The sequence below is a fragment of the Corvus moneduloides genome, chromosome 19 (assembly GCF_009650955.1).
Source record: "Corvus moneduloides isolate bCorMon1 chromosome 19, bCorMon1.pri, whole genome shotgun sequence".
In the NCBI taxonomy this organism is placed as follows: Eukaryota; Metazoa; Chordata; class Aves; order Passeriformes; family Corvidae; genus Corvus; species Corvus moneduloides.
In genome coordinates this window covers 11,573,727-11,593,620 of record NC_045494.1, presented here as the reverse complement: position 1 = coordinate 11,593,620, position 19,894 = coordinate 11,573,727, and the positions used below count along the sequence as shown (strand labels likewise).

The window sequence follows — 19,894 nt, the reverse complement described above, 5'->3', positions numbered from 1 at the left end:
ACACACAGCCAGTGCTTCTGGTGTGTGCACACACCACGTCTGGCTGCCCTCGGCGCCGCAGGTAGGAGAGGCTTCCTTCGTGCATGATAAACCTGGAGAGGACAGCAGCCAAGCCCTCAGTGCTGCTGCACAGCCTCTTGCTCTGCTTACACTTCCAGCACTCTCCCCACTGTTGATCCCTGTGAGTCCTGCCTGCCTTTGAGGCAGGGCTGGGGACAGTGGCCATGCCCTCAGCTCCTCTGTACCCCAGCAGGTCCTGGCACTGCAGCTCTGCCCCGAGGAAACCCTGGGTTCAACAGCCCTTAAGCAACAAAAGCAGAAGTCAGAGCACACAGCATCCACTTAGCAAGATAAAGTGATATCCTGCCCAAATTTATGGATCATAACCCTGTAGGGATGATGGCAGAGGGTTAAAGAACATTTAAAGAATGCAACTCCCATCAACAGGACAGGGCCTTTATTCTTAAGCCTTTTTAGTTTTGACTGTATTCCTTCAAACAAAAGATTTCCCAAATGTCTCTGCAAGGAAAAAGGGGAGGACAGTGACAAGGGCATTCCTTGTACTTCCCAAACTTCCCTGTGAGACAGCAAGGAACTCTCGTCCTTCCAAGAGCAGTGCCAGTGCGTGACATTAGCTCTTGCAGCTTCCCTGCTGTCATCCCTCTGACACCAGGAACTGAATGGGAACGGTTTTCTCCATCATTCACCTTCCCTCAGCAGAAGATCACAGAAACTCCTGAGCTGGAAGGGACTCACCAGAATCATGAGTCCAGCTCCTGGCCCTGCACAGACACCCCAAATCCCACCCTGGGCATCCCTGGCAGCGCTGTCCCAATGCTCCTGGAGCTCTGGCAGCCTCGGGGCCGTGACCATTCCCTGGGGAGCCTGGGCAGTGCCCAGCACCCTCTGGGGAAGAACCTTTCCCTTATATCCAACCTAAATCTCTCCTGACACAGCTCCAGCTGTTCCCTCAGGCCCCAGATGTTCGTTATGGAGAGTGTTTATGTTCTCAGTCTTATCAGGGAACAAGCACTGTATCACATACAGATAAAACCCTTCTGATCGTACAGAGAGATAACAAAAACCACGTAAAATTATCAAAGTTCTGCAGGCACAAAGGAAATGTCCAAGGCACACGGAGCACGGAGGTTTTACTCTCCCGGAGAGCTGAGACATTGAAGCATCATCCCTCCAGTGCATGTTTCCATCTGTTCCACAAACACTCTGTCATCCCCAGCAAATCCCCATGTAAAATGATAGCAGCAGCTAAAAAATCCCGTACTTTGAAAATATACAGCTTTCCTAAAACATGAGCTCCTGATTCATGTCCTGCAGCCCAAACCACCCCTGTATCCCCACGAAGGGAGGGCAGAGGGCAAACATCAACCACTTCCCTGTGTTTTACCCTCAGGATCCGTCCCATCCACCCCACCAATACTGTTCTATTCCAGACACAAACCCTCCATGTTTCTAAAGCTGTTTGCAATACTTTAAATTATTGTTCATCAATATTATTATACTCAGTATTGTCCACCCTACACAAAACAGATTTTCCCAAGGGATGGGAGGCATTTTGTTTGAGCTACAAGGTTTGTTCAGTTTGCAGTTCAGATATTCACTCTCCTCCCCCTTCCACCCAACTTTCCCAGGTCTGACATCTGCAAAGCCAACAATATTTTGGGGAAACTTTATCTGTCCTGCGTGATTCAGCACACAGGAAGAGCAGGACAATGCTGCCTGCAAGGGCAGGACTGCTCATGTTTGCCTCTCCATGAAAAAAAAGTGCTGCAAGTTCCCATCGTTGTCAAGGACAAAGTGATAAGCATGCTTGGGAAACTGGAGACTTTCCTCTGCCAACACTGACCAGACCCTCCTTGAAAAACATCCTGGTGAACAAGCTGTAGCTAAATGAGAACAAATGTGAGCAGGAAAATTTTCTGTCATCATTTCAAAGCCCAAGGCACTGCAAATTGGATTCTCTGTAGAGCCTCTCCTTTCCCATCCCCCTGCCAGGACTCATTTCTGAACCAAAGGGCTGCCCTGGACATCCTGGAAGAAGCATTTCTCCATATATAGATACATAAACATGTTCTGTGACACAGTCAGGTTCCAGGGGAGCAGGGCACTTCACCCAACACACAGCCCAAAGCTCAACAAGCACCCACCCCTTTGATGTCACAGTTGAGACCTAGAGAATTCTGGAGTGCTCACGGCAGGACCTGGAGCTCTGAGCAGCTGGAATGGGGAAGAAGGGTCTGACCCTACTCCCAGTTGAACCAGAAGTCCAGCCCAGCAGGTTCCCCAGGCCAGGGTGTCCTTGTAACCAAAAACACCCAGCACAGAAACATCCACCCACCCACCCATCCATCGTCTGCACCCACCAACCCCCTGTTGTGGTGATACCCAAGCACAGGGCAGTGCTCAACCTCCCTGGAAATGAAAACATTTCCCCCCACTCCAAAGCAAAGGAAATCAATGTTGGATATGGCAGAGTTGAGAATTAGTATTGAATTTCTAAGGTGGGCACCAAGTAACCCATGGCCAAGGAAGTCCTCAGAGCACGGACACTCCACAGGTTCCCACCTCTCCTGACCCACCTGCAACCCCCTCTGCCCTTCAGTCTGGCAATCCATGTTCTATCACCGCCCATTTAGCTGGCTATGCAAGGAACAGGCTAAAAAGAGACGGAGAGACCTGAAAAGAGGGAAGGAGCCAGGTGCCCCCGTGAGGAGGGAGCAGACGGGGAAGGCAGGCTGGCTGCTGGTGACCTTCCAAAGGACACTCCTGTAACACAGCACTGCAAACCACAACCCAGCCAGGAACACAAATTTAGCCAAGGTCTCCTTTCAGGGAAGCAGGATCTTGAAGCAGAGGATAAACACCCAGTGCCCAACCCCAGCACTAAACTCAGAGTCACTCGGAGCTGAAGTGGGAGCAGTCTGAAGGTCAGCGCCGGAGGTGAGCTCGGCCAGGAGCTGCTCCATCAGCAGGGACTGCTCAAACACCAGTGTCACAGCTGTCCCCATCCCTGCACACGTGTCCCCATGCTGCAGGGCCAGCCACCAGCCAGGCAGGAGCTGAGCAGGAGCTGAGGCAGCCCAACCTTCCCCATGGCAAGTGTCTGGTCCCCTTAGGAAGGCAGAGGCACTTCCAGGTCTCCTCACCTCATTCCTGCCAGGAATGGCAGGGAAGCACCACCTGTCCCTACAAATCTGGGTGCTCTTCCCAGTGAGCCAAACTCCAAAATCTGGGATGGAGCCCTCAGCAAGGGCAGGATTTCCTCAGGTATGTGTCAGACAGCAAAATAATGGTGGGATCTGAGGTCAACACAGACATACCTGAAAGCAGGACAAAAGTCATGGCAGGTCTTTGTTCTGGGGACACAAGTGTGGCTGCAGTGCTGTCCTGGCTCCTGCAGCCATGGGGAGGGCAGGGCAGGGCAGGGCAGCCCTCGGGACACCGGCATCAATTCCACACATGGGATTTACAAAGAAAACATGCAAGGAGGGAGCAGCGAAGCCAGCACATGACAGGAAAAATGTAGGTTGATATATGCTGAAATACTTGACTTTTTTTTTGGTTCAAAATCACACAGCAGCAGTTTTTGATCTTAGGCAATGTGTTTTGGACAGTGCAGAGCAGGCTGAGCGTGGGTCCAGGTCAGAAGAAGCATCCCTGAGGAAGAGGTGGGAGAGGCTGGAAGTGCAGCCCTCTCCCCTTCCAAGGTAACCCTGCCTCCCAGGAAGCAGAGAGGTGTTTACTGGAAAAAGCCTGAGCACAGTGAGGAAATCCTCCTTTTTTTTTTTTTTTTTTTTAAACCAAACACCAAATAAATTTTAGTTTTGTTTAATAATTTGCATTAAACAAATTTTTGCCCATACAGATGAATACAAAAATCACTTGACCAGGTTGGATGGGGCTTGGAGCACCCTGGGACAGTGCAAGGTGTCCCTGCCCATGGTAGATGGGTGGGAATGAGCTGAAATTTACGGTCCCTCCCAACCCAAACCATTCTGGGATTCTGTGAAAGGCTAAGAAAGATGATTTTTAATATCTATGAATTAAACAGCTGCATTACAAGCCACACAGGTACCACATCTTGCTGTTCCCAGTTTCTGGGGTCCATCCATGTGCGTGTTTGTGTGTGTGGTTTCACAAGGACTGTGCTAAAAGTCACTCCCAGGGTGTAAAATCCTTCCCTGGAATTGCAGGGAACAACCACCTGGCAGCAGCAGTAAGGGTGGATTTACACACATCCCTGAAACCACATGTGCTAAGAGCTAAAAAAATAAAGATTTATGCAAAGGACACCAAGGGAAGACAGATGATAAAAAATTGAGCAGAAGAGATTGTATGGGATCCTAGGAATTTCTCAGGAAAAAAAAAAAAGCTCATTCCTCATTTCCCTTTTTCTTCAGAGATTTCGCCGCTGCCATGAAAATCAGAAATGTTCTGTTTTAACTCCTGAAATCACCGATACCTCCTGTAAAAAGCTGGTTCTGCTTCTCTCCAGCCATGGCATGGATAATTTCAGTGCCTCCCATGGGACAGGAGCCCCCCAGGCTGGAGCTGTAACTCATCCCTGCAGGAAGGGAGGGCAAACCTCAGCTGAGCCGAGCCAGGGGCCGCAGCAGCCTGCGCTGTCCAAACAGATCCTTTTGCTTTTCTCCTCTGCTTCCCCTCAGAAGGCCACGAGCTCCGGCCCTGGGTTTGCCCACAGCCCCAGGAAGCAGCCCAGTCCAGCCACAGCTCCTCCAGCAGCACTCCCAGCTGCCTTTCCCACATCCCCAACCTCTCTGCTGACATTCCTGACAACCCTTCCCATCCGTTTGGGACTCCTCTGGCAGCCCCATCTTCTGTGTCAACTCAGCCATCAAGTCTTTCTACAGCTGGCCAGAAGTTTTCCAAGGGAACAGCTTCCCCTGGAAAGCCATGACCAAACCAGCCCATCCCAGAGCGCTCCGCAGGCCGGGCCCGCCAGCGTCTCACCTCCTCGAGGGTGCCCTTTGTGCTGGAACTCCTCCCTGGCCAGCCTGAAGTGAATAACCAAATGAAATTCTGTTTTGCCAACAAAACGAGGAGCCCAAACTTCTCCAGAGAGCAGGAGCCCCTATTCCAGCTCTTCCAGCCACTCCGTCTTTCCTCCCTTTCCAGCCCGAGGGCAGAGGAGCAAATCGACTGTGAGGCCATGAGATCCCACCACAAATTAATGTTCCACCGTCCTCTGCACGGCCCCAACAGCAGCGAGGACGCCGAGTGACAGCACAGGGTTCAAGGTGCACATTCCAGCCAAAAAGGTGTCACTTCGGAGAGGACAAGCCCCAGCGGGAGGGGCGGCACAGGGACACGGAGCACGGAGCTGATCCCGGCCCTCTCAGTGCCACGGGCCCCCCGAGACGTTTCTCCTGTTAAGGAGCTCCTCCCTGAGCAATTAAACACCTCATTCTGGAGAAAGGAGCAGCTCCTTACGGGAGTGAAAGCTAGGCAGAGGCAGAGAGCATGAGGAACTCTATGCTTCATTTTGCAGGAAACCATGTGGGGTTTCCCTACTCCTTCCTCACTCAAGGGCAGGAAAATAACCTGGCTCCTTTCCATCCTGTGACTCCCTGTCTCTCCCCATGTCCCACATAGCTGCACCACCCTTCTGAGGGCTATTTTTTTTTTAATCCCTCTCCTTAACTCATGGAATTCCTTGGGAAGGATGATCATCTCTTCCCATGAAGTGAAACAGGTTTTAGAGTTCTGCTTGCATACATGACTAGACACTAATTGATTTTGTTTGGTTGGTTGGTTTCTTTAAAATGCATAAAAAGCCACATTTGGTTTTGGCAGTTCCATCTTTGACCTCACCCGTTCTGTCTGTGGAGTGAGAAACCCAAAAGCCAAGTGAAAGTGGCCACGTGAAATTCAGCACTGGAAGAGAGAAACAGACCTGGGGTTTGATCAGTTTAGCAGAGCGGTGCTGCTGACCAAACGTCTCCTTAGAATTGTTTGGATTTTCCGTGGATTGAAATTTATGGATCACTCAATAGCATTTATCGATGAGTAATGCACCTCCATGGCCTACCCCACTGAGTCATGGAAGACTCCAGTCAGCCTTAAGAAAACACACAGAGAACTAAAATCCCGACACAAACCCAATTACAGTGAGGCTGGAATTTAGTGGAAAAGCCAAGCAGGCTTTCCCTCCCTCCTTCAGGTCTCTGGTGCCTCAGGAGAAGAGCTGGATACCAAAGAAATGAATCACATAGGAAATGCCAACCTCTATATGTCCAAACCCCATAATTACATGTTAATAAGAAAGCAAAGCATTGTTCCAAGTGCCAGGGCTATGAAATGAAGACTACAAATAATGTGAGTGCATCAGAAACCTGAAGAACCTCGGCACAATGTGCCAGCTGTAACGTCAAGGCAGAGTGAAAAGAGAAAAAACACAGTAAAAAACACAAGCCAGGAATCCTAATTTCTCTCCCTGGCTGCAGCCGTGCCTGGATTTTGCAGCCCCTCCGAGGTGTGCAGCTCCCTGTGCCAAAGGCAACACAGGAGTGCACTCCTGGGCTTCTCCTCCTTCAGCTCCACCTCGAATCCCAGTGGTGCTCAGTGCTCCACGCTCGGTGCTGCTCAGGACACTGGGACACCGACACTCCTTGCTGGGATGAGCTCTGCATTTCAAGCAAAGACCAGGATTCCTCCCTCCACCATCCCAAATTTAACTGAGGACATTTAATCTCTTCTTTGGCAGAACTTCCTGTAAGCATTAAAAACCCAAAAAATACAAACTTGTCCAGGGGGTCAAACCAACTTGTTCCTCCGTGTTCCAGCTGTCTCACTCTTTAGCTCTTTTAATTAACAGGGATCCTGATGGTCCTTGGGGACAGGCGGGTTCAGAAGTTCTCTCTGGGCTCCTGCTGGGAATGTGTCAGGATGTGCACTGGATCTGTAATTCCTACATGAACATTTCTGTTACGAAGGTGAACACAGCGGTGCCAGAGCTGCAGGGAGGCCAGAGGGGATCTCACCCCCAGTGCCTCCCCTGCAGCTCCATAGGGTCCAGGTGGCACAAAGACATTTCTCACCCTTCCCCGTCCCTGCCCTGCTGGCAGAGGAGCGGGGCAGGAGCTGTGTGCAGTGTCCAGGAGAGCTGGCAGGGAAGGACAGCTCTTCTGCCCTCACAGCTGGTGACAGCTCCAGCCCTTGCTCCATGCCCAGGTCACATCCCGAGGCACTGGATGCTTTCCTGGCAGAAGGTCCTGCTCCTCCCAACAGAGGCTCCAGGCCATGCCAGCTTCTGCCTCAGGAATTCTTCCAGAGGAACAGCAACTCCTTCAGGACAGGGACTGCTCTTGCTCCCCCAAGTTCTTGACAGCAGTGACAAAGGCACAGACTGGAGAACGAGCTGCTCCAGAGCCCTGTGCCCTCTGCCTGCCTGTGGCAAGTGAGAAGCAGCCCCAGCACCCAGCTCAGAATGACCAGCACCAGCCCACACCTTCCCCCCAACCAAACCCTCACCACCCTCAGGGCTAACACGTGCCAGAACAAGAGGAACCTGCTTGTTCTGCCACAGAAAACCTCACCACCTGCTCCAAGGACATGTCCAGGACCACTGCTTCCACCACACACCACCTTCCATGCTGCATTCATCCATCCTAAAATATCTGACTGTATCTGGGTCAAACTCTGATACCCCCAAGCAACACAGAACACCTCATCCCCTCCAAAGCAGGTCCAGGAGCAGCAGATGGTGGTTGGAGACTGCGTGGAGGTGACACAGAACCATCCAAGGATATCAGCCCTGGAAGCCCTCCCCAGCTCATCCACAGCCACAGAGCAACGCTGGGAAAACAAACACTGCTATCAATTCCAGCTCACACAGTTATTAGTTAAGAGTTGTTATTTTAAAAGCACACACTGAGAAGTTTTCCCTTCTCCAGCTGCTTATTTTATTTGATTCGAACAAAACCCATGGACATTAATTTTAGCTGTACTTAATTGAATAATTTCTCCGGGGAATGGTTCAGGGACAGTTTCAAGGCAGGCTGTTTCCAAGAGCCATTACTAATTGGCATCTACCACAGCCCCAGTGTGCCAACCAAAATAGTACTTTTGGATGTTACTGGAACTGCTCTCAGCCCAGATGTGTTGAGAACTCGCAGTGATACAAGGCAGGCAAGAACTATACTCACATGATATGGCATTTGGAGTTTCCTCTCCCAGCTATCTGTGAGGAGATAAAAGTCTCCTTCCCTGGAAGTATTTGAGTGTAAAGTCATTTGTTCCTCCCCTTTGCTCCCAACAAGTGACCCTTCCTTTTACTCACCGTGCTTAAGGCACAGCAGCACAGTCACCTGAGATCAAACAGCCCTTTAGAACAAAAATACTCCTGTAGGAATTATAAAAAGCTGCCTCCAGTTTACAGCAGTGGCTCAAGTCCCCAGTGCCACGCACCCAGGGCACTGTTCTGGGCACTGCAAGCTCACAGCACCCACTGGGCTCTCTGCACTTGTAATTAATATTCATTTTTATTCAAATCCCAAACCCAAGTGCCCCAACAACACAAACAGAGCTTTTGGGGCCAGACTATCAAAACTTCCAGCAAAATTTTCAAGTTATAGGGACAATGTCATCAAATTATTTTCCTACAGACGTGACTCTGGGAAAAAGCAAGGAAATCCTGCTAATAGATAAAATACCCATAAAATCTGCATGTCTAGGAAAGCCTGGAGCACTGGGAGGCTGGAAGGCCACTTCCATGGCTATAACAAATCCCTGCCAAGCAAAACACTTTTCCTGCTACAATGTGTTTGTGCTCTGCAAACTTACAGCAGAAAATGAAAGGACAGAAGCTACTTCAGACTCCCCATTTGTTTGTTTTCCCTTTATCCAAAATCTAAGCAGCATTTTTTAAAATACTGCCTTCAGAAATTTTTGGTAACACTCACCCCTGCTTTCTTTTAGCAACTCTCATGTTTCCCAAGTTTTTACACCATTGCAACCCTTTTCCATAGATATCAACAGCTTTCATTACAAATACACATCAGTTGCCACAATTTCCTAAGGTGGTTTAGCAAATCCCCATGAAACATTGTTTGGCTACTGAACACCCTAAGCTGAGGTTTCGAGTCCATTTCGCAAAGCAAAGAAAACCAAAAACCCCACAAAAATACCAAAACCAAAACAACCAACACCAAAACAAAAACATTTTAAAAAAAATTTAAAACCCTGTGTTATACTCTCCGTGCAGCTGTTGCCACTTTTAAGATCTCCTTGGCAATTCCTGTTCCTACACTTCCTAAAAGGTGGAGCCACCCCAGGAATGTAACCCAATCCTTGTGGACATGAAATGGAACAGTGAGGAGAGCATCTCATCTACTCTGGTTGCAGCCACCTCAACCCAGATCTACATCTTCCTGCCATGAGACAAAAAATAATTCTCATCTATTTTTGCAAGAGCAACCACAGTTGATGCCTCAATGAGAGGATGCCCTCGACAGCCTGCTCAGGGTTTACTCACAAGGAGTTCTGCCAAAAACCCCCTTGCAGGAATCCCATCCATCCATCCATCCATCCATCGTGCCTAAACCCTGGCCAGGCACTGGGACGGGGTCCTGAGCACCCCTGTGATGCCCTGGAGCACGTGGGATCCACCACTGATGGATCACTGCTCCCTCCAGGACAAGGGAGCCCTGGTAGGAGTTTCCCAAACACCTCTGAATGAAATAAACCTCATTTCTCAAAACGTGCCCACGAGACAGCCCCAGCCCCAGAGTGATTAAAGGGATGGTTATAAATGACTGATGTCATTTTGTCCTCAGGAGAAAAATCACCGGATTGTTCGGCTTGCCTGGGAAGAACTGCCCGGCTCCACGGCCAACACCTTCAAAGAAAGGAATACTGAAATTCCTGGGATGTCTAGCAGGCTGAGCAGGATGTATAAACTCATTCCTACTCCGGTGAAAGAAAACTCAATCCAAAAAGCAGGACCACACCGTCCCCCAAGCGTTAACTTCAAGGCCATTTCCAAGCCATGAGAACGCCCCCATTTCTCACATTAAGGAGCTCCAAACCAGTGAAACACTTCACTGCTGCCACGGCCCCACAATGGAGAACTATTCAGCAACTGCAGACTGAGTGCTCTTGGTTTTGACACAGATTAAAGAAGATTGGAAAAAATGACCAGCAGTGCTCCTGCACAACTGGAGACCAAAGCGTGGACTGCAGCCTGAGGAGCAGAACAGGGATGGGTGCTGACTCCAGGGACTCTGGCTGAAGGGTGCCTTCCTGTCCCTCCAGTTTCACTCATTTTCAGAGCAGCCAGTGCCCCTCTGCCGTGGCACAGACACAAGGACCAGCAGCCACCACATTCGGGAGGGTTTCATGAGGTGGCCAATGCAGGACAGAGCTCATGGCCTAGCACCCTCACCCTTTAAAGGAAGGTGGGGCTTGGTGTTTATTTTTCATTTTTTTTAAATGAAAATGCACTTTAGAAACCCAACGAGCACCTTCCTGCAGCCAGAGCAGCCTGACCCTACATGCTGTGTCTGAAAGAGTGACTCAAACATGGTGAGTTCCCCATCAATACTCTCTGCAGAACCCCAACACCAGGCAGGAGCAGATGCAAAATTTAGGGTAAAAAAATTCCACTGGTCAAGTCCTGGCTCTTAATCATGGGAAGGCTGCCATGAGCCTCAGAATTCCCACAGCTTCTTGAATACTGGGAGTCCACACAACCTTCTGAACCCTAATGTACAGAGCCTGGGGAGATGCCACCCTGCAGCCCATTCCCACGCGCTGACAGCCAGTGACAAACACAGCAGAAGAGGTCACGAGGCCAGCAGGACAGATCTTCCTCACCAGCCCACCCCTTACACCCACAGGAGCTGAGAACTCCAGGAAAGTTCCCCAAAACCCCACTCAAATCTACCAAACACCTCTGCCAAGTGCTAGAAGCTGATTGCCACAGGTTCTGCTGGTCTGTCCGTCCACTCTGCACATCCACAGGTAAACCTCTCCTAAAATACCTCAGCCCCACCTCAGCATTAAGGGACTTGTTTCACTCTGCTCAAGATATTTAGAGCAGAGGAAAAGGCAGAACCGTGTATCAGTGGGATGTCAGGCCTGCAGAACACAACTGCGGTGTTAATAAACATTCGGGTTGGGAGGGAGCCAGCAGAGCATCAGAGTGCTCACCACAAGAGCACCATGCTGTGGACAGCTGCAGGGCATTATCCTCTTGGATCACAAAGGAGGAGGAAAGCCACTCCAGAACTGGGCTATCAATCATGGGAGGAACCAGAGAACTTGCAAGTGCTTCATGGTTACAGTATTGAAAGCAGCTGATAAAGCTAAGGTCAACCCAGGCATCTGGGACTAATCTCCAGCTGACATCCTTCATCAAGCTCTACTGGAATCAGTGATAAATTGAGTAAATTAGCAAGAGGAATACATCGCCTAACAACATGTTCAGAGCTGGGCAAATGGCAGGAATTAGATGCCCTGCAGTGATGGCACTCCTTGGATCACGCTGGCATCACAGTGTCCTGCCTGCCCGGCCACCTGCCCAGGAGTCTGACAGGCCAAAGGCAGAGAAACCTGTCTCCAGAGCTGATGGCTCAAAAATATTCCATTCCCAGTCTGCAGGCATGGAAAAAGTTCTGATTACTCACAGAAGTGATTAAAACAACAGAAAGGGTGGAAGAAGAACTTCCACAGATAAGACAACCTCGAGTCTACGCATCCCCGTTAGCCTTAGCTAATGATTTTCTTTCTTCCCACTTCCTCCCACCAAGAGCTGTGCCAACTTTCCACATGCCCTCCCGTGGATTTTCTGCACATGTGGCTGAACACTTGGTGTTTGGGGTGGCTCTGTGCCCACGGATTTCTGCAGAGCAAGGGGAGGCTGTTACCCAGAGGGAACCCTTCCACAGCTGCTCCGCTCCTCTGTGATTTTCTCCTCTCCACAGCCCATTTGCTGGAAGGGCCCAGAGAGATTCACTGGCACGAGCTGCCCGGAGCTCAGGGGTCAGTGCCACCGGGCTGGGGACCCTTGAGTGCCTGAACCCTGCTCTGATCTCCACACACGAGTCCTGAACTCCAGCGTGACAAAGCCCAGCGCAGGAAGGAAACCTCGAGCCTCTGCTTTATCAAGCTGCACAAACAGAGGCTTTATCAACCTGCAGAGATTACTGGGGCTCGTTGTGCTTTGCCTGCAACTGTGTGCAGGACTGCTCTGGTGGCCCTCAGTGCATGGGAACAAGGGAGCACAGGACCTGACTGCAGCAGCCAGAGTTGAACACCAAACAACATCTTATTAGCCAAAATGCGTTGTTTCCAAAGAGATTGTAATTTTTTTTTTTTAAATGAGTATATATATGGCAAAAAATTAACTCCTAGTTCTGTGTGTGTAATCTCAAAGTTGTTTTTTCCTAATTGCTCCGTTTAGGACATCCCACTTTAAAAAAAGATACACTGAGACTACAAAAGGCAGGCTTAGCCCAGGGTTTTTAATTTTTTCCTGATTTTTACCTAGGAAAAACATAAGCCATTTCTATCACTTGTTGAACCTGTTTTTTAGCATACTTGTACTCATCTGTTGTTCCACAACCTGGAATAAAGGCAGAGACCTTTCTGAACAAAACAAATATCAAATACCTGAGAGTACAGAACATGCCTTTTCTACAGCAAAGTCGCTGTTCTGCAGAGGCTTCCTGAGCCTGACCACAAGAGAACACCCACAGGATTATTAGTCCCAAAAAAAGAGCCACAAGCTTTTTACTTTACAACTCCAGTTTTAATAAATCCCAATAAACTCCATTATATTTCCCAAGGCAACTTGAGCATGACCTGCCCTGCAAGGTCTGCCCTTTCTACCTTTGAAGCTACAAGCTCAATTTTAAGACATCTGCTAGTACAGACTCCTCATGTTTGCTCTTCCCATACGGGCTAGGAGAAAGTTCTGGATGTTTTCATCATTTTTCTGAAGGGACAATGAACTCTTGCTGCATTGTTTCCAACCCAAATAATTCTGAAACCCAAGCGGGCATTCATGGGTAGATGCATTGTACAAATCTTCACGAGCACAAAGGATCCCATTCAATGGCTTGGCTGAGGCCATTGTGTTTCCCTCTTAAAAAAGATGTTTTGGACATTAAACACCACTATTAAACCCTTTCCCAGTTCAGTCATGACCCTGCACCCTGGTCAGACCTTTCCCCCTGCAATGGGGATGCTGGTGAACAAACCTGCACCACCTGGGCCTTCCTCCGCACCCCCTGGAAACAGGGATAATTCAGGAATAATAACAGGAGCAGGACAATTGTCAGTTTGTCAAATCAGAAGACATGAGCTACTATCTTTAGCTGTGAAAATCAGGGAAACGTGGTGGTTTCCAAGTGAGCACCCACAGCTGTCCCCACACTGCACAGCTTTTAGCAGGGGCAAAACACAAACCACTCTTTAACCTGCACTGATTGCATGAAGGTGCACAATTTGATTACTTGACATTTTGTAAAACCTTGGGAAGCCCCAGGACAGGCAGCGTCAGGTGCTCCAAAAGCCTCAGGGAACTCACAGCCTGGCCACACTTCCAAGTGTCCGGATTTTGAAGTTTCACATCCCCAGCAGTATTTCAAGGCTTCAGATGTTGGGTTCAGGGCCTCAGCCTTAAATTATTTTTTGCAGACCCTCTTAAAACGCATTTAATCCTTTGTTTTCTTTCCGAGGAGAAAGGTTTCACATCTGGACTGTCAACCTGCATTCCATAGCATTAGCCTGGCAAACCAAAGCAGCTGAGCTGTAAATCTCTGAGAGGAGAACTTGTCATGGAAATCGAAACTCAGCATTAACTGCGGGCGCAGTTCAGCAAGAAAGGCAGCATAAAGAGCCAAAACAATGCAGGCAGCCCCAAGACAACTTTGGAAGTGAATCCTGCTGCCTCAGAGAGCAAACCAACCTCATCTAACACCTCAGACTGAAGCAGAATCACTTACCTGGGTTTGATCCCAAACAGACACCTAAGAGCCCACTGAGAGCAACTTACAGAGTTGAATTTTGCACCATTTTCTACAGCCAGCACCCTGATTTTGTAAGCAAACTGTGGTTTCCAAACGTGCCTTGTGAGAGCTGAATGCTCAGTCCCTGGGAGCCCCAGCTCCCTGTTCCCTTGGGCTCCCACTCTGCTGCTCGTGAGCGTGGGGACACAAGCAAGGAGATAGAAAGGGACAAGTTAATCTCCAAAGATCTAAATTCCTCCAGCCAGATTTCAAGAGAAATCCAAATGCCAGCACTGCAATATGCAAAACTGATCCAGCGACAAAAGAGTGTAGAAGAGTAAAAATAATAAAAATAGAAGTATCAAAACTGCCCCAGGACAACAGCATGTTACCAAGTGTCTCAGCTGAGGTCATAAAGAAGTGTTAATGTAACATTTTTTGATCATTGCAGCATATATTGGTTAGGTTTTTAGATTTAAAAGTTAGCTGCTAAAAAGAAATCCATTTCTGCCAATGATTTGTTTCCTTTAGAGGAAAAGCAGTTTTGGAAAAAGACAAACTTGAGATTAATTCAGCTCTGGAACAACCTGGAAGAAAGGCCTGGCTGATGCACAGAAGATACTGAGCACCAGTGCTGTGCTTGGTTCACTCCTCTGTCAGCACTCACTTCCCAAATATCCAACAGCCCAATTCCATTATTTCTTATACTTTATACCAAAGAACTTTATTAAATCTCTCTCCCTCCCAAACACAATGCAGAGCTTTGTGTGCTGGGCTCTGAGGATTATTTTATCCCTTCAGTTCTGGCTCCCTGTGTCTCCACTGCTCTGAGCCCACCAGGAGCGAGTCCATCACTGCTGAACGCCGTGGCTGAGTCCTCTTTTTCCAAAAACTGGACAAACACTCCTCACAACCAGCTCCATCCAGTTCTGCTGAATTAACAGCATCACCACAGCGCTCTGCTGCTGCAGGAAGGCTGCCAGGAAATCCCCTCACCCTGTAAGAAGCATACCTGTGACCCAGCCAGCCTGCTGACACACACAGCTACTAAATCCACACTCAGTCTCTCCTGGCTGCTTCCTCAACGAGCACGAAAACACAGCAAGCTTTTCTCCAATGACTCAAGTGCTGTGGTGTCTGTACCTGGATACCCAAAACACTGTGTGGGAGCACCTTGTTACCCCCCACACTCTGCTATCAGCTCCCTGAGCCACCTCAGCATCTTCCTCTGCTATTTCTGTGCTGTCACCCACCAGCTTTTCAAGCTTCCTGCTCCAAGTCTCTTTCATTCCCTTGGCCACAGGAGGATGATGCTGCACCTGTGGATGCTGAGAGCAGATCACAGCCCGAGTCAGCAGCCCAGGTAGCCACCAGAGCAACCATCTCCAGGCATCTCCTCCTGGACTGACAGCACTGTCATAATTCTGGAGCAAACGAGCCCCCACCAAAACAGGCGCTCGTTTTCTGCTGGTTATTGGCTGAGGTAATGGCTCTGAGCTTTCACAGGGCACAGCACACTGGGTATAATGCAACCTTTTGAAGTCCAGCAAGGGAGAAAAAAAATAAAGAGGGTTTTGTTGGGTTTGTGTGGCGTTTTTTACCCCCTTTCTTTTTTTCCTGAACGATGTGATACAAACCAGCTTGATACACAAATTAGAGGTGATCTCATCAGTCCATTAGGACTAAAGCAAGACCATCACTTGGGAGGGGATGTGCTGGCCAGATACCACTGATTGGCCTGTGAGCAGCATTACTGTGGGGGTACAAATGCAGCCTTCATTACACAGGCAAGGCATGGCTCCCAGCTTTCAATCCACCCCTGCAAACTGTTTGGCTGCATTGAAAAGTGGGATTTGGGAGCAGCATCCCACACTCACCGCTCCCGTCATTAGGCACGGACCGTGGCCAGCCCGGCCACCTTTGTGGATAGAAGGAAATGACCTGCAGACATCCCATGCCTCACTGATTCACACCAAACACATGCCTGGGACACAGCGTCAGGGCCTGAAAGCAGCGCAGGAAAGGCACTTGAAAATTCCCCAAGAATAGTAAAATGTGGTTTACAGGCTTTCGCCTTTCATTTCTCATAAACTGGAACCCCATCACATCTTTCCACCAAGCTTCTTTGGATTTCTTTGTTGTCAAGCTAACAATGCTTGAAAGCGAAGAAAGTCTCATTTCTGAGATGTTTCTGTTTTCAATCGAGCAGCAGAACTATTTCTTTTCCTAGCAGTGATGGAATTAAACAATTTGTCTTTGAAAACTCTATAAGCCTTCACCGTGACATCTCCCCATCTGCTTTCGAGATTAAGGTACTTTGATTTTTACCAGCTAAAGGTTTATGAACTGCTGTATAAACCCAATTACTCTCATAGTAAATTATGTAAAGCTTACATGTTATTTTTTAAATTTTCCCCCATGGAGTACTCTGGAGATTCGGAACAGGAAAGGCTCATGGAGGCATTTTGAATTAAAAACGTGTAACAGGGAAAACCACGGAGCTTCCAGAAACTTGGAATAAAAAAGAAAAAAACCTCAACATCATTAAGTGAGGATGAGAGACACCCCAGGAGAGGCTTTTCAGGGGAGGACTGTTAAAAAACAAGGCAAAAAATCCCTCTATTTCAGTGGGAGTTCTTTAAAAACAGATTAAGTTTCATCTGAGGTAGTATTTATTCCTCAGCCGCTCTCTGCCTCGCTTCCTGACTGAAACCAGGGATGGGAGAGATCCTGGTGTGCTCACTTTGGATGTCAGCAGCAGAAAACACAGGGTGGACAGTTTGATTTGAAGGAGATTTAAAGGAGAGCTGCCCTTTGTGCTCCCTGTGTCTGAGCTGGCCCACCAAGGGATGGAGCATGCCCAGGGCAGGCTGAGCCCCGATAATGTGTGGGGCCGTGGGGAGCACGGGACAAGGACTGAGCCCACCACTGCTCCTCCAGACTGGGACTGATCTGGGAGGTAAAAACCACGAGCCCCAGGCAATAATCCCAACCTAAAGCTGGCAGGAGCTGAGTGACCTTCTGGGCACCAGTTCTGGGACACCTTGCACTGCCCACACAGAGGGGCAGGGCAGGTGGCAACTCCAGAGCACAAATCCTTCACTCCCTGGAGCAACTCTGGGGCACCGAAATCAGCCCAAAATCCCTCTGCAGTCACGGGGCTCTGGTGAGATACTGCAGGGACGGTGTTTGTTGGCTGTGCTGTGATACTGCATTATTTGGGGAACACCAGCAATGCACCTTCATCTTCTACTGCACATCAGAAGCTGAGGAAACGGGCAATTATTCCATTCTTAGTTTTAGGACAGTGAGTAAATTCCCTCAAATTAATATCTGTGCAAGCTGTTACAGAAAACACAGCCCCAGGCAAGCTCCCCAGAGCAGCCAGGAGCTGGCAGAGGTGCCAGGGACACAAAGGGCAGGCAGGGGAACACCCCACGTGTGAGGAGCCGCATTCACAGCGATTTGTTCTGCACAGACCCCTCCCTGCCACGTTTTGTCAGTTCTGCACTCAACAAACAAAAAAAGGGTGTTCAAACAGCATCACAGCACCACGGAGTGATTCACTCCACATGTCTGGTCTCCCTGTGCCTGTGGTGCCAATGAGTGCCTGGCATGACCAGTGTCCCCCATTGCAGTGTCCCCGTCACCCTCCCTCCTGCCACCAGGAGCAGCCAGGTGAAATGAGGCAGTGATTGAGCTCATTACCATAGAATTGTAGAATGGTTTGGGTTGGAAGGGACCTTAAAGCCCATCCATTCCCAGCCCTGCCATGGCAGGGACACCTCCCACTGTCCCAGGCTGCTCCCAGCCCCAATGTCCATCCTGGCCTTGGGCACTGCCAGGGATCCAGGGGCAGCCCCAGCTGCTCTGGGCACCCTGTGCCAGGGCCTGCCCACCCTCACAGGGAACAATTCCTTCCCAGTATCCCATCCAGCCCTGCCCTCTGGCAGTGGGAGCCATTCCCCCTTGTCCTGTCCCTCCAGCCCTCAGAAATCATCACTCCTCATCTTTCCTGTTGGCTCCCTTCAGGTACCAGAAAACTGCAACCAGCTCACCCCAAAGCTTCTCTCCTGCAAGGGGAACAATTAACTGGGGAAGAGCCCCAGGAGCACCGACTCCCACAGGCAGAACACAGCCCATCAGACTGCTGCTTTCCTTCAGGGCTGGCCATTTCCCTGGAGCTCAGCAGCCTCCCGAGGATCACACACAGAGGGTGCTGCCCTTGGCTGCCTGTGCCCAGCTACAGCTTCTTCCCCCTCTGGGTCCCTCCTGTTCCCTGCAGACACACCAAAGCCCAGCTCAGCTCCCGTGAGGACACAGCAACACCCACTCTTACAAACTACACCCTGACGCATCTTTTTTCCCTCTCTTCACAAGCCTTTTTATTTTTAAAAAATGGGAGTATTTTGGTTTACTTGGAGCACTTCTCCTTCCACTCACCTTCGCCTACCAGATCTCAGGCCCCATGAATTTAGGACACTAACAGAATTTAGCACTTTCCAGGCCAGGAAAGGAGCTGATGGCACTTGATCCTCTGACCCCAGCACAGATCCACTCTGTATTAAATCAGTTTTCCTGCCTGGGTGCCTTCTAACCCCGAGTCTCCCTGCAACCAAGGACACTGGTGCTGGTCTGTGACAGTGGGTCACGTACTTGTAGGACTGATGCATCTGTGTCAGAAAATCTTCAAAACTCGTGCAGAACGCTGTGCATGCTTATCACACTTTTAATTCAAACCCTGATGTCGTGCTTCCCAGAGCAGTTCCCTCCTGCCAGAGCTCTGCCTGTGCTCGTGCCATTAATGTCGTATTTGCAGCCACTCACAGCTCACAAGAGATCAGATCCCAGCTCTGACTCCCAGCGAGTCCTCGTCACCCTGAGCAAAGAGCAGCCAGGCTCTGCAGGGCAGGGAGCTGTGCCAGCAGCACTCAGAGCTCCCCAGGCTGGGCACAGCCATCTCTTGCCCTCCTGCACCCACCAGTGCCCAGGACTGCTCTACTCTCAACACTTCAGAGCTCTGTTTCCACTTCAGGAGCCCCTGCTAAAGCTCCCACCTTTACTAAGGCTCCTCCCGGCCTACACTGCCGGTATTCTCTCCCCTCTCCCATTAAGATTTCTCTCTCCTCCTATAGTTTGCTACAGGATAAACCAAGTGCTCAGAAGTATGTTTTGCAACACTACATTTAGATGAATCAAGCCTCTCTGTTGCACAAGCATCGTGACCCTGGTGCCAAGCGCCTCTCTTGGCTCCAGCATCCGCAGTGATCTCTCAACCCAGCCTCCTCTCAAATCCCAATTCGTTCCGGGAGGTCCTGCCCATGCCTCCCTTTTGTCTGCTCTGCTCACAGGGGTGTTTGAGGAAGCTTTAACAAATCACTGCCATGGCAGTGTCAAGCTGTCAACATGACCACAAGCCCACTCTGCTTGTGAAAGGGCTGTGCTGTACAACAGGCTCTGCACCCAGGCACCGCCCAGGAGCTTGTCAGGAGCCCTAAAGCCCAGCAATTCCTGGTCATAAAACCATTGATCAGCACTAAGTACTCGAAAAACCTGATACAGACTGTAAGGAAGAAAGAACACCCCAAAGATTTCTGAGAAAGGAAATAAAAAGCTTCTGAGCTCGAACCACAGAGAGATTTGAGAACTGGAATGTCTACAAAGTTTGGCTTAGCTACTTAAACTTAACAAAACATCTGAGATAAGCTCTGTTTTACCTGGGAAGGGAATCCCACCTCAGGGAACACTCAGCTGTTGGGGCTGAAGGAGTTTTACACAGAACCCAGCTCTGGTGTGATGCTGCTCGGAGCAGCCAGGCAGTGACAGCACCTCCAGAGCTCCTGCAGGGACACGGAGCAGGACACACGGACACACTGCCCCAGCACCACACACACCTGAAAAAATCA

General features: G+C 49.6%; 1 protein-coding gene across 4 annotated transcripts in view; it reads right to left on the bottom strand.

The window, feature by feature from the left end:
* STX8 (syntaxin 8) overlaps positions 1 to 19,894 on the bottom strand; it is a 92,031-nt gene that overhangs the window by 37,129 nt on the left and 35,008 nt on the right. The window lies entirely within an intron of this gene.